Raw genomic sequence first — 15,083 nt, 5'->3', positions numbered from 1 at the left:
ATGGCGCAATATTAACTTTGGTTCTGATGGCATGAGTAGGAGCATGGGAGGTGAGGACAGTAAGGAATTTAGCATTAAAGTATGAGACTGCATCATCTAGGGGGAGATTCTTTAGGGCTGACCAGTTACAAGCTTTAAGTTTGTTATTAAATTCATTAAGGTTGAAGTTCCTGTGGCTTCTAATAGTCCTGTAAGTGGGGTTTTGGGAGTAGTTTACCTTAAACTTGGTTATATAGATGAGGCAATGGTCCCTGTGGTCATCAGGTAAAGTACCCAATGTATAGTACTGTGGGGGGTTGTTAATGAGTATCCAGTCAAGGGTACTATCTTTTTGGTTGTGTTTACCTATCCTAGAGGGAGGGGATATGGTCTGGATAAACCCATGTAGGTTTACATGGGTTGTGGGGGTTTCAGTGGAGCAGGTGTTCCAATCAATGTTGAAATCCCCTAGTATGATGGTTTCTTGTCAATGGGTAAGGGATAGCCAGTTTAAGAGGTGTTCAAGCGTTTCTGTGTTCTTACCTGGGGGAATGTAGCCACAGACTATGTTTATGTTTTTGTTGCTGTTAATTTTTAGTTTGGCGATGAGAATTTCAGCATTGTTGATTTGGGGGGGTGGGGGTTGTTGCATATCCAAAGTGACAGATAAGTCAGATTTGTAAAGTATGGCTACCCCGCCACCCTTTCTTGAGGAATGGTCTAGTCTATGTATTTTGTACCCTGGTGGCAATACCTCATTGTCCTTAGTGGAAGGTTTTAGCCACGTTTCTGTGAGGCATAGTATATCAGGTGTAATAAGATCTAAGACGGCGTGGACATGATGAATTTTATTGTTTATACTCCTAATGTTTAGACCGCAGGTCAGCAAGGAGTTTGGTGGCCTGTTTGACAGAGCAATGTTGGTAGGGGTGTTGGTGGGGAGGCTTGGATTGAGAAGTTTGGGTGGGCCAGGGTTTGGATGGATGTCGCCATACATTGTTAGGTTGTTTCTTAACCTGAGTAGTAGTTTCCATATTTTATGGAGAATTTTTTGATAGTGTGTGGGTTTGGGTGAAATGTAGCAGGGTCTAGTAAGGATGTATTTCTGTGAAGTTGAGGAGTTGGATATATGGGGTAGTGAGAGGTGAGCATTCCTATTTCTGCTTGTTAAAGTGGAAGTTTGAAATTTTGCGTATTGGTAGCCTAGTTTACTCTTGGTTTCATAGGCTGAGAGGAGATAGGGGATGAGCAGCACTGTTGTTAGCAGGGTTGGTAATAGCAAGGTGGGAGGTGACATAGCTACCTCACTTGACACTAGAGCCTAGGAAATGATGACAGGGGGAGGGGCAAGTGATTGCTGATCGAGTAGTGCTGCTTTGATTATAGATTGTCACTGATTGGTTTTTGTGGGGATGGGGTGTGGTTTAGACTAGATACATTTAGGACTACTGGGACGGGTGGGATATGGGGGCAGGGTGGGGCATGGAGCGAGCCCGAGCGAAGCGAGAGCAAGCAGAGTGGGGCTAAACCAATCACAAGACATCAGACACCAGTGCTCAGAGCTACAGGTAAATGGCTTAATTTTAAAGTCAAATTAAAGTTAGGGGATACTTTTTAAAGGTAAAATTTTCTACAAGAGATATTTCTTTTGGAAAAAAGGCTAGTTATGGGTACAGGGAGTGGGTAAGTTGAGGATGGTAGTCTCTAGGTTTTAATAATACTAGTGACTGTGGGCAGAGCAATTTTAGGTCAATTTCTTAATTTCTAACTGTTAATTAGGGGCTCAGGGGCTAACCGCTAGTGCAGGACCCAGTATCAGTAAAGTAGTAGCTTTGTGGTAAATAGTTTTTAGGTAACATTAACCTTTTGTAGTTTTGTTTGGTTTAAGGGTAAGGTGGTACAGCGTTCCACGTTATTCGCAGGCTGGGAAGCTTGTAGCTTGTTCTGCAGCTTGTTCTGCAGCTTGGAAAGTCTATCTGGGATCTGAGTCCTAATGGATAGATTGGGTAGAGTTAACAGCAGGCAGACTGAGATAAATATATTAGTTGAAAGACATTGCTTCTACTAGTAACTAAAATATATGTCTGAGTAGCACCATGTAGTGATACAGAATGTTGTAGTATGGCTAGTTCAATAGACGAAATAGGGCAGTTTTAGAACTTAATTTTAGTAAGAAACGGCTAGCAACTTAGCTAAAAATGCAGCAATACACACTTAGTAGTCAAATTCAGCAGAAACATGGCTAGTGACTGTCAGAAAACTGCCCTAAGTCCCTTTAGAGTTTCAGTGCAATGAACAAACGGCTAGCGACTAGCGACTAACTACAAAACTGACAAAACTAACAGAAAACTGTAGTAAGTCCCTTTAGAGTTTCAGTGCAATGAAAGTACAGTTTTGTACCTACCATAAATGTAGATGTTCGAGTGCTAATACAGCTGCAGTCATAACAGATGGGGTTCTCCTGCCGTCAGGCGGGTCCTCGGTCGGCCGAATTCCAAAGTCTAGGTCCGGCGTTGGTTGTCATCGCTTCTTCCCTGACGTCAGTGTGACAGGGGTATAAAGGAACCAGCCGATGCCATTTTCTTCAGTTTTTCTTGCCCCAGATGTCAGGTGCCCCCAGAAGGAAGGCAATACATAAATTTATGTAATAATGCAATGCAGTATAATCAAAATACAGTAGTTACAAGCAAATACACCATAAATGAATACCCCAATCAGGTTGTATGAGGATGTGTTAGCCTATAGGCCTGTCCCAAGAGGGGAAGGAGGGAGGGAAACCTGGACTGCAGCTGTATTAGCACTCGAACATCTACATTTATGGTAGGTACAAAACTGTACTATGTTCATCGTGCATACAGCTGCAGTCATAACAGATGGGTAGAATCCCAAAGCTAAGAAAGGGGTGGTAGGCACTAGGTGGAACTAGGAGGAGCCAGGATGCCCTGCAAGACTGCAGTGGCAAAGCCTGCTCTAGTTTTGGAGTATAATGGTAGGTGGTAGTGCTTGGAGAAGGTATGTACAGAACTCCAAGTGGCTGCTTCCAAAATATCTTTGGTAGGAACTCCTCTGAGGAAGGCTGCAGAGGTAGCTGTGGCCCTTGTGGAGTGAGATCTGATGCCTGCAGGTACAGTTTTGCCATGAAAAGAATAGCAAAAGCGTATGCAGTGGGCTATCTATTTTGAGATTGTCTGTTTCGAAATTGGCTTTCCTTGAGCTCCTACAGCATAGGACACAAAGAGCTGTTCTGATTTTCTGAAAAGCTTTGTTCTGTCCAGATAATAACATAGTTGTCTGTGGATATCCAAGGAGTGTAGTAATCTCTCCCCTTTGTTTTGAGGATTAGGATAAAAGGTAGGTAAGTGTATGGCCTGATTCAAAGCTACCCTGGATACCACTTTAGGCATAAAGGACGGGTTGGTTCATAAGGAAACTCTGTCCTGATGGAAGATGATGAAAGGCTGCACAGCCATGAGAGCTTGTAGTTCTGAAACTCTACGAGCTGAGGTAATTGCCAGAAGGAAAGCTGTTTTCCAGGACAAATATTGCAAATCTGATGAGGCAGCTGGTTCAAAGGGAGGCAAGGTCAGTTTTTCCAGAATGAAATTGAGATCCCAAGCAGGTACTGGTTGTTTTCTTGGGGGTCTTAGATTCTTAGCCCCTCTGAGGAACTGTCTTAAGAGAGGGTGAGAGAATAAGGGTGGATCAGTGTTGTATTCTGCAGAAATGGCTGAGGCATGGATTTTGATGGAGGAGAATGAAAGTCCACTGCTTAGCACCTCAGCTAAATACGGTAGTATTTGAGGTAAATTCAGTTTTTCAGGATCCTGGCCCTTTTTCTCATTCCAGACACAAAACCGTTTCCATTTTGAGGAGTAAGCTTTTCTAGTTGACGGCCTTCTGGCCTCCAAAATGACATCCTGCACCTCCTTGGAGAGTAGGGTCTGTTGTGATGCTAAGGAATCTTCCATGCAGCTAGATTGAGTGTTTTTAGCTGGCTGTGAAGAGTTTTGAAGCTGTCCTGAGTCAGAAGAAGAGGCATTAGAGGCAGGGTCCATGGTGGGGAATGCGTCAGGCTCCTCAGGAGTGGGTACCAGTGTTGTCTTGGCCAGTCCGGAGCAATGAGGATCATCTTTGGTCTGTCTGCTCTGGTTTTCAATAGAACTTTGGGCAGCAGAGGAAGAGGTGGGAAGGCATAAACTGTCATTGATGTCCAACTGAAAGAGAGAGCGTCCACTCTCCAGGCCGTTGGATGGAAAATCCTTGAGCAGAATTTTGTCAATTGGTGATTTTTGTGGGAGGCAAAGAGATCTATGTCTGGCCTTCCCCATGCTTGGATTATTTCTGTAAAACTTTTGGATGCAACTTCCATTCATGTGGATCTGTCATATTTCTGCTTAGGTTGTCTGCCAGCGTGTTTTCCTTGCCTGGCAAGTACTGTGCTTGTAGTTCAATTTGTAAGTCCATGGCCATGTTCCAAAGTGACATGGCCAGTCTGCATAGGGGGTATGAATGTGTTCCTCCCTGTTTGTTTATGTACCACATAACTGTGGTGTTGTCCGTTCTTATCAATAGTTGCCCTGGTTGCAGAAGGTCCTTGAAAGCTATAATAGCATTTATTACTGCTAGCATTTCCTTTTGATTGATGTGAAGGTGCTTTTCTTTTTGGGACCATTTGCCCTGAATGCACCGGTCTGTCATGTGCGTCCCCAGGCGTAGTCCGAGGCGTCTGTTGTGATGACTTGATTTGCTTGAGGCTTGCTGAATGGAAGACCTGTGTTTGTTTGGCATGCTTGAGCCCACCACAGAAATTCCTTTTGCAGACATGGAATTAGTGGTATTATTGTTTCCAAACTGTGGCTGTGTTGAGACCATATGTTTTTCAGGTACCATTGAAGTTTCCTCATATACAGCTTTGCACATGGGATTAGTAAGATGCAAGATGCCATGAATCCCAGAGCCTACAGGATTTTCCTTGCAGTCATCCTGGTGCAATTTGCTAGTGCTCTGAAGTATTGAGTTAGTTGCCCCTGCTTCTCTGGCATGAGGTAGGCCATCTGGGTGTTTGTGTCCAAGTTGGCACCCAGGAAAATTATCTTCCGGGAGGGTATTAGCCTTGATTTCTTTTTGTTGACTGTGTATCCCAGAGAGCTCAACAACATTATTACATAAGCCAGATGTTTCAGAAGAATGTGCTTGCTGTCCGCTTGGATCAGGCAGTCGTCCAAATAAGGGTATATTTGTATCCCTTGAAGTCTGCAGTAGGCAATTACTGATGCCAGGCATTTCGTGAATACTCTGGGCGCAGTAGATAAGCCAAAGGGCAATGCAGAGAATTGATAATGGGTTGAACCTGCAAGAAATCTGAGGTATCTTCTGCAATTTTGTCTGATTGGGACATGCAGGTATGCCTCCTTGAGGTCCAATGTTACCAGCCAAGACTCCTTGCCCAGCATGGGAAGAAGTTGCTATAGAGTGAGCATCTTTAATTTTGGTATGAGTAGAAATGTGTTTAGGATGGACAGGTCCAAAATAGGTCTCCAATCTTTTCCCTTCCTTGGTACCAGGAATAGCCTGGAATAAAAACATTGACCTTGTTCGTGCGTAGGTACCTCTTGAATAGCTTTCATGTCTATGAGATCTGTAATTTGCCTTTGTGCCTCTGCCCTTTGATTGTGTGGCAGGTTTGGCATGCCTCTCATTTTTGGAAGGGTGTGAAAATGGAATCTGTAGCCTCTGTTTATAATGTCCAGGATCCATTTGTCTTTTGTGACAATATGCCAATTCTTTGAAAATAATGCCAGCTTTCCTCCTAAGGGGGCTGCCATTTGAGTCTTGCTTGGCATGCAAAGGGGAAAGTCATTGGGCTTGCTTTCTGAATGATTGCGAGTTATCCTCACCACCTCTTTGTGTAGGAGCTTGCCATTGTCTGCCTCTAAAGGATCCTTGGGATTGTCCTCTGCCCCTCGGGCGCCTGTATCTGCCTCTTTGGGGTCTGTCCGTGGCAGGAAAAGACCAATTTTTGGAAGGCCAATTTCTACTGAAATGTGGGGGTTGTACCTGTAGAAAATCTTTCACAGTTTGCATTGATTTAGCCTTTTCCTCCATTTTCCTTAATACCTCCTCAGCATTAGCACCAAATAATACATCCTTTTGAAGAGGGGCATCTAGTAATTTAGCTTTGACATGATCAGGCAAGGTTTGTTCCTTGAGCCAGGCATGTCTACGTATGACTGATCCTGTAACAGCAGCTCTACATGAGGCCTCTAGAGCATCAAAACCACATTGTAAGGTATGCTTACCCACTTGTTCTGCACTATGCATCAAATCCTGCAACTCCTTCAAGTCTGGTTGTTCAGGTTGTGACATTTTACTTTTCAATTGTGATAACAAAACTGTTGGTATTTTAGCATATGGAACTGACAGTTTAAGGCCCTCATGGTTAAGGTAGCCGAGGTATATACCTTTTTTCCCCACCTTTCTAAGGATCTGGAATCTCTCTCGGAAGGTAATGGATTTTTAGCAGTGTAGGCCTTAATTCCCTTGGGGCCCTGTGAGATGGTTTCTGGGTCAGCAGCATGGCTTTTGTATAGAAATTGGTGTGAGTCAGGAACCCTGTAGCACCTGTCAGGCTTAACTGGGGCTGGAGGCAGAGAGTCCGGGTTAAGGCAGGCCTCCGAGTAAACATCATCTAGGATGTCCAAGACAGGAGGTATAGCCAGAGGCCAGTGCTGAGGTAGTAAGAGAAATTACCTAAGCCTTTTCTTGGAATCAGAATAATCTTGGCCTACCCAGTGGAAGTGTTCCCTTAAAGTATGCAGAGTTTCCCCAAATGAGTAATCCTCTGGGGGGGATACAGAAGGAATGGACTCCTCCACATCAGAGTCTTCAAAAGGGGAGTAAGAATGTTCCTGATTGTCAGAGTGCTCTGAAATAATGGAGCCCTGATCAGAGGAGGGGGATTCTTCCTCCACTCTGGGCCTTTTGTCCGGTGGGGGTTGAGAACCCCTGATAAGAGTAATTAAATCCTCAGCCATTTTAAGCATCTGCTTTTTAGGCATGGGGCCTGGAGATGGGCCCTGTGTAGCTTGTCTCTTAGAGTGCATGGCTGCTTTAGACTTAGTGAAAGCCTTGATGGAGAAAGAAGAAGAAGGTCTGAAGACACCTTGAGTGGAGGTAGACCTGTCCACATTTTGAGGTTCAATGCCAAGAGTGGCTTCGGTATCTGTAGTCGGGGTGTTGGCCGAGGAGCCTGCGACCTCGGGCACAGGAGACACCGCCAATGAAGTGTCGTCGGTAGTCAGGGGCTGCGTAGGTGCCTCGCTGAGAACTGGACCACGTGTAGTTGGCTTTGGCGTGGTGTTGGTAGAGGCCGCGGACCTCGTGTGTCGGTCCTTATCTTTGCGTTTTTTAGACAAAACTGGAGTCGGAGTATCCGACGACATAATATAGTTAAATGTTTTTCCAAAATAATGCTGGGCGAACTCCGCCCGACGCTTAATGGTGCGTTTGTTAAATGTAGCACAAAAGTGACAGACCGAGATGTCGTGGTCTGGGCCTAAACAAGGTATACAGAGGGAATGGAAATCCTTATGCGGTATTTGCTTCCCACATGAAATACAATTATTAACTTTGTCTGACATCGGTCTGAGGCAAGAAAAGTTTCCCCAACGGGGTACTTAGCTTTCAAGAAGACTTCAGTTTCAAAATTTTCGTAATTTCAGGAGCTGGCCGACTGGCACTTGCGAACTGCTTCTGCTTCGGGCACCGCGCGGCAAGAAAGACTGAAGAAAATGGCGTCGGCTGGTTCCTTTATACCCCTGTCGCACTGATGTCAGGGAAGAAGCGACGACAACCGACGCTGGACCTAGACTTTGGAATTCGGCCGACCGAGGACCCGCCTGACGGCAGGAGAACCCCATCTGTTATGACTGCAGCTGTATGCACGATGAACATCAAACAGCTAGCGACTAACTACAAATGATGTAATACTCTCTTAGAGGTCTGATACAGTAAAATGAGGTTAGTGACTGGCAAATAATCCAGTAGTTCCCTTTTAGGGTTTCAGTACAATGGAAAAAAGAAAATACAGCTAGCGACTGACTAAAAGGCAATAATTACACTGTTAGATATACAATACTGTAATAAACAGCTAGAGACTGGCTCTACATGTAATATTACACTTTTTGAGATCCTAATACAGTATAAAACTGCTAGAGAATAGTTAAGTAGATGCAGTAGTCTTTAAAGGATTCCAGCTACTATGAAATGCTACTAACTAGAGAGTTGCTTTAAAACGTTTGTAAAACTTTATAGAACTGAACACATATATTATAACAACAACAGTAGCAGAAGCATTTATATTTATTTACAGTGCCAGAATGTGGCTGCAATACATTGCATTTCAGTGTTCTTACATACCGCAGTAGATAGTATTTTACTGGCTGGGTCCTGGTAAACTGGAGATTTGAAAAATGGCAGCAGAATGAGGTGGTTTAGTAACCTCGGTTCATCAGAGTGGAGTGGGGGCAGGGTTAAACCAATCACAAGATAACACACCAGTGCTCAGAGCTACAGGTAAATGGCTTAATTTTAAAGTCGAATTAAAGTTAGGGAACACTTTTTAAAGGTAAAATTTTCTACAAGAGATATTTCTTTTGGAAAAAAGGCTAGTTTTGGGTACAGGGAGTGGGTAAGTTGGGGATGGTAGTCTCTAGGTTTTAATGATACTAGTGACTGTGGGCAGAGCAATTTTAGGTCAATTTCTTAATTTCTAACTGTTAATTAGGGGCTCGGGGCTAACCACCAGTGCAGGATCCAGTATCAGTAAAGTAGTAGCTTTGTGGTAAATAGTTTTTAGGTAATATTAACCTTTTGTAGTTTTGTTCGGTTTAAGGGTAAGGTGGTACAGCGTTCCGCGTTATTTGCAGGCTGGGAGGCTTGTAGCTTGTTCTGCAGCTTGGAAAGTCTATCTGGGATCTGTGTCCTAATGGATGCATTGGGTAGAGTTAACAGCAGGCAGACAGATATAAATATATTAGTTGAAAGACATTGCTTCTACTAGTAACTAAAATATATGTCTGAGTAGCACCATGTAGTGATACAGAATGTTGTAGTATGGCTAGTTCAATAGATGAAATAGGGCAGTTTTAGAACTTATACTCCATACCACAGCAAAACCAGCTTCTGTTTTAAGTTGTTTGTTAGCAGGTAAGGCCTTCAAGGTAATATGCCTCTTTTGTGGGGTAAACCAGGAATATCAGGCAAAGTAACCTTATACTGGGGCATACCAGGGTGTTTGCCCTGGATATAAAATAGTGTGCCCTGGCTAGTGCTCTGCTGGTAGTATCCATTCAACTGTAGCAGCCAGTTATTTTGTTTTATTTTAAAAGCTGCTGCTATGTATTTACTGATGTGCTCAGTAAAATTGCAGTCTCATATAGAAAGATTGTGAGCTCTTAAGAGGGCTTCCTTTCTTTTTCCTATCTTTTTGCTGCCATTGTAAGGATGGTGCCATGCCTGCCCTCAAAGCACATGCCTCACATATGTAGTGTAATACATATATTGGGCATGTATACATGTAATAGCATGATGGCTGTCTGGCTCTGACTGTAACCCAAATCTAGCACTCTGAACTATGTCCCTGATTTCAACCAATGAAAACTGAGAGAAGAAGTAGTCTGGCAGCAAGCGGACAGCCCTTTAGCTAATGACAGTACCTGTTGTAGGGAAGTATGGGAGACATCTGAGTGACAGACTGAAAAAAGATTTGTGAAAAGTATTAATTTCACAGTATACAGATGAAGGCAGGCATTCATTTCAAGTGTGTTAACACTTCATAACAGTATTTTCAGCAGCAGATAGCAACAGCTTTTCCTAGGTTATACAAACGGAAGAAGAAGCAGTGTAGGTAAGGTAAGGAGTGTGTCCTGGAAAAGGAAAATGGACAGCTATCCAGTAAAGGGTAAAGGCAGAGCCGAGATTTGGCCAGTGGCTAAGTACTAAGAGAATAAAAAATATGCAGCTTTTCTTTTGAGTGACAGCAATTCAGATGAATCCTGATGCTAACTTGACAGGCAGGGAAGACTGTTATTAAAGGAAGAAAGTGTAAATCAAAATGTTAAACTTTGCCATCTTTCAGTCTCCATGATTAAAAACATCCAGTGTAGCCACTGCATTACTTCTAAACATTATCAGCGCATATCTGAAAACATGGTTGTACATACTAAACACTGATGGGTATGATCGGGTTTCTGAATGTAACCAAACTGGTATGTATTCAAGAAATGGGCATCAGGAAATTTTCAACTCAATAGCAAAGCTTAATAGATTATTTCTTGACATATATTTTGAGACTGGTTATAACCTGAGGCAACAACAAAGTTCATACATAGGAACATGAGGCTTCCCCATGCTCCACTGGGCCTCAGCTCCCAAAGGACCCATTTCCCAAGCTCCAAATCCCCAAAGGGGACTTTGATGATTATTGTGAATCACTGCCTTTGCAGATTCAAACTGTGCACTGGTAGTGATTTCTTCATTTTGAGAGATTTCTGCCTGCTTTGTGTTTGTATAACCAACCATTTCTTATATAACATTTTCCAGGAATGTGAGGATTTGACCTGCACATGAGGGCTTCCTCACTGTAAGAAACACTTTGTGATTTCACTTGACTCCTCAGTGAGTTAAACCACTGGGATTAACAGGTGAAGCAGAACAAGAACATAGCAGACTTGTTATAAGTAGGTTCTTATATGTGAACCTAGCTATAACAAAACTATTTTCTCTCATGTTTAGAGCACAGTCGAAGTGTTGTATGTATTATATAAGAAGCTTTATATTTCTGATATTCTCAGATCCTCAAACGTAAGGCTATTTAGATTAGCATGCAGAGTACTTTGTCTTGCAAGTAAAGTACAGTTTTGTACCTACCATAAATGTAGATGTCCGAACTGGATAGCATCTGCAGTCATAACAACTGGGTTGTCCTGTCGTCAGGCAGCCCTTCAGTCGGCCGGATTCCAAAGTCCGGGTCCGGCTTCGGCTGATGTCGCACTTCACCCGACGTCATCTCTGCTGGTCTTCGGGTATAAAGGCATCAACCGACGCCATTTTCTTCAGTGTTTCTTGCCCCAGATGCCAGTTGCCCTCCCTGGAAGGCTAAATTTTGGATAAATGCCAATGTTTGCAAAAGGATAGAAGGCAAACTCAGAAAATAAGCATGTATGTACATATATACAAACAAATACACCATAAGAGACTCCCCCCACCAGCTAGCTATTAGGAGGGTAAATACCCTAGGAGTACCACAGAGGGAAGGAGGAGGGTAATCCTGACTGCAGATGCTATCCAGTTCGGACATCTACATTTATGGTAGGTACAAAACTGTACTATGTCCTTCATGGATGCATCTGCAGTCATAACAACTGGGTAGAATACCATAGCCAACTAAGGGGAGGAAAAATAGATTATGGTGTGGTTAGGATCCCTTGCAGTACAGCAGTGGCAAACCCTGCTCGGGATCTGGAGTACAAAGGTAAATTATAATGCTTGGCAAATGTATGCACGGAGGTCCAAGTAGCCGCCTCAATAATGTCCTTGGTTGCCACTCCTCGTAAGAAGGCTGTGGTAGTGGCTGTTGCCCTTGTAGAATGAGGCCTTATGTTCTGTGGAATTGGTTTTCCATGGAAGGAGTAACAGAATCGTATGCAATTTCCTATCCATTTGGAGATTGTCTGTTTGGAAATAGCTTTTCCTTCTCTTCCTGTTGCATAGGCTACAAAAGCTGGTCAGTTTTTCTGTGACTTTTGTTCTGTCCAGGTAGTAGCGTAACTGTCTATGTACATCCAAGGTATGCAGCATTCTTTCCCCTCTGTTTTGTGGGTTGGGGAAGAAGGTAGGTAGGTGGACTGCCTGGTTTAAAGACACTCTGGATACCACCTTAGGCATAAATGTAGGATTAGTCCTCATGGACACTCTATCTTGGTGGAAGATTAGGACGGGCTGTACTGCCATTAGGGCCTGAAGTTCAGACACCCTCCTTGCTGAGGTTATTGCCAGTAGGAAAGCAGTTTTCCACGATAGATGCTGTAGCTCTGCTGTTGCTGCTGGCTCAAAAGGTGCGAGTGTCAGCTTTTCTAGCACAAAGTTCAAATCCCAAGCTGGCAATGGTGGTTTCCTAGGGGGTTTTACATTCTTAATCCCTCTGAGGAACTGCCTGAGTAAAGGATGTGAAAAGACAGGTGGATCAAAGCTGTATTCTGCTGAAATAGCTGATGCATGTATCTTGATGGAGGAGTAGGACAGGCCTGTATGCAGAAGTTCTGCCAAATACTCCAGAATGTTAGCCATATCTATATTTGACACATCCTTTCCTCTTTCAGCACTCCAAATGACAAATCTTTTCCATTTTCCTGCATAGTTCCTTCTTGTTGAAGATCTGCGGGCTTCAAGAATAATGTCTTTCACCCTTTGGGAAAGTTCTGGATTAGTTGTTGCTATGTAATGTTCCATGCAGTCAGTTGCAACGTTTTTAGGTTTGGATGCATGATGTTGTAGTTGTTCTGAGTTAACATCAAAGGCCTCAGGGGTATTGACCACATCTTGTCCCGAGACATGCTCCTTAGCAATGGGTACCAGTGTTGTCTTGGCCAGTTTGGAGCTATCAGGATTATCGTTGGACGCTCCTCCTTGATTTTTAGTAATACCTTGTGTAGCAAGGGAAGAGGTGGGAATGCATATGCTGTCAGACCTTTCCAGCTGAAGGAGAACGAGTCCACTTTCCATGCAAGTGGGTGGAATGTCCTTGTGCAGAATTTTTTGAGCTGGTGATTGAGAGGGGAAGCGAATAGATCTATCTGTGGCATTCCCCATTTCTTTGAGATGGTCTTGAAGATGTCCGGGTGTAGCATCCATTCGTGAGCATCCGAGGTGGTTCTGCTTAACATGTCTGCTAGAGTATTCTCCTTTCCTGGTACGAATATTGCCTGTAACTGGATGTTGTAGCTGAGTGCCAGGTTCCAAAGGTCCAAGGTCATTCTGCACAGGGGGTATGAATGAGTGCCTCCCTGTTTGTTGATGTACCACATGACAGTGGTGTTGTCTGTCCTTATCATCAATTGGCCTTCTTTGAGGAATGGTCTGAAGTTTTGGATTGCCAGTTTTACTGCCAGCATTTCTTTTAGGTTGATGTGTAGGTGAAGCTGGTCCTGCGTCCATAATCCTTGTACACATTTGCCCAGCATGTGAGCCCCCCATCCTAGGTCTGAGGCGTCTGTTGTGATGGTTTGGCTTGCTTGATAGTTGTGAAAGGGTAGGCCTGGGTTTGACTGGCATGCTTGAGCCCACCATAGGAACTCCTGTTTTAGGCATGGTATTAGTGGAATTTCTGCTTCTAGGCTGTGCCTGTGTTGGGACCATAAATTCTTTAGGTACCACTGTAGTTTTCTCATATGTAGCCTGGCATGTGGAACTAAGATTATGCATGATGCCATGAAGCCCAGGGCCTGCAGAACTTTTCTTGCTGTTAGCTTGTTCCGTCTTGTTAGTGCCAAGAAGTAAAGAGGGAGTTCTTTTGTTTTTCTGTAGTTAGGAATGCCATTTGTTTTACTGTGTCCAATTCAGCCCAAGAATGTCCTTGTTTGGGATGGTATCAGCCTTGACTTTTGTAAATTGACTGTGTATCCCAGAGCTTGTAGCAAGTAAATGACCCTTTGTAAATCTGCTGTCAGCTTGCTTGGGTTGTCCCCTTGTAGCAGACAGTCGTCCAGGTATGGATAAATTTGAATTCCCTGTAGTCTGCAGTGGGCGATCACTGATGCCAGGCATTTTGTGAATACTCTGGGCGCAGTAGATAAGCCAAAGGGCAATGCTGAGAATTGATAGTGCTCTGATCCTGCAAGAAATCTGAGGTATCTTCTGCAAATTGGTTGGATGGGGACGTGCAGGTATGCCTCCTTGAGATCTAGAGTTACCAGCCAACACTCCTTGCCCAGCATGGGAAGAAGTTGCTGTAGAGTCAGCATTTTGAATTTTGGGACAATGATATATGTATTTAAGGTGGACAGGTCGAGAATAGGTCTCCAACTTTTTTCCTTTCTTGGAACTAGGAATAGTCTGGAGTATAATCCTTTGCCTTGTTCTCTTCTTGGAACTCTTTCCACAGCTCTCATCTTTGTTAATTGCATTATCTGTTGTAGAGCTTCTGTTTTTTGATTTGGAGGCAGGTTTGGCATTCCTCTTTTGACTGGTAAAGTGTGGAAGTGGAACCAGTAACCTTGGTCTATGGTTTGCAAAATCCACTTGTCTTTTGTGATATAGTGCCAGTTCTTTGAAAATAAGGTTAATTTTCCGCCTAATGGTGCTGCTATTTGTTCCCTGGTAGGCGGAGTTAGAATCAAGTCACTGTTGTTGTGCTGTTGTAGTGGTAGTGGCTGTGTCTGTGCCTCTGTTATTACCTTGCCACTGTCGTCCTCTGTAGGCACCCCCTCTGGGTTGATTTCTGCCTCTGGAACGTCTATTCCTGCCTCTTTGGGATCTTGTGGAGTCAGGAAAGGACCAGTTTTTGGCAGGCCAGTTCCTGCTAAACCTTGGGGGCTGAACCTGCAAGAAATCTTTTACTGTTTGGACAGATTTTGCCTTTTCTTCCATTTTCTTCATTACCTGTTGGGCAGGCGTACCAAACAAACTGGCCTTATCCATAGGAGCATCTAATAACTTAGCTTTAACATGATCCGGTAAGACCTGTTCCTTCAGCCATGCATGTCTTCTAATCACTGTGCCAGTCATGGCTGATCTAAATGAAGCCTCCAGTGCATCATAGCCACATTTCAGTGAATGGTTACTAACCTGTTGTATGTTATTTACCATCTCTAATACATATTTCTTATCTATAGAGTCATCAGAGGATAGCTTTTTAGTTAACTGATCAAGCATAAACTCTTGGTATTGTATCATGTGAAACTGACAGTTTAAAGCTCTGGCTGAGAGAGTAGCTGAGGTGTAAACCTTTTGCCCCATCTGTCTAAAGACCTGGCTTCCCTTTCAGAAGGAATAGGATTTTTTGCTGTGGTCGAGGCTACTGCCTTAGGCCCCTGGGATATAGTTTC

At 43.6% G+C, this 15,083-nt stretch overlaps 1 protein-coding gene across 1 annotated transcript in view; it reads right to left on the bottom strand.

The window, feature by feature from the left end:
• MDFI (MyoD family inhibitor) overlaps positions 1-15,083 on the bottom strand; it is a 647,095-nt gene that overhangs the window by 387,893 nt on the left and 244,119 nt on the right. The window lies entirely within an intron of this gene.

Source organism: Protopterus annectens, chromosome 7.part0, assembly GCF_019279795.1.
Source record: "Protopterus annectens isolate FY-2018-M chromosome 7.part0, PAN1.0, whole genome shotgun sequence".
Classification (NCBI taxonomy): domain Eukaryota; kingdom Metazoa; phylum Chordata; order Ceratodontiformes; family Protopteridae; genus Protopterus; species Protopterus annectens.
Note: the sequence above shows the minus strand (reverse complement) of the source record. Positions and strands in the feature narration are given on the sequence as shown.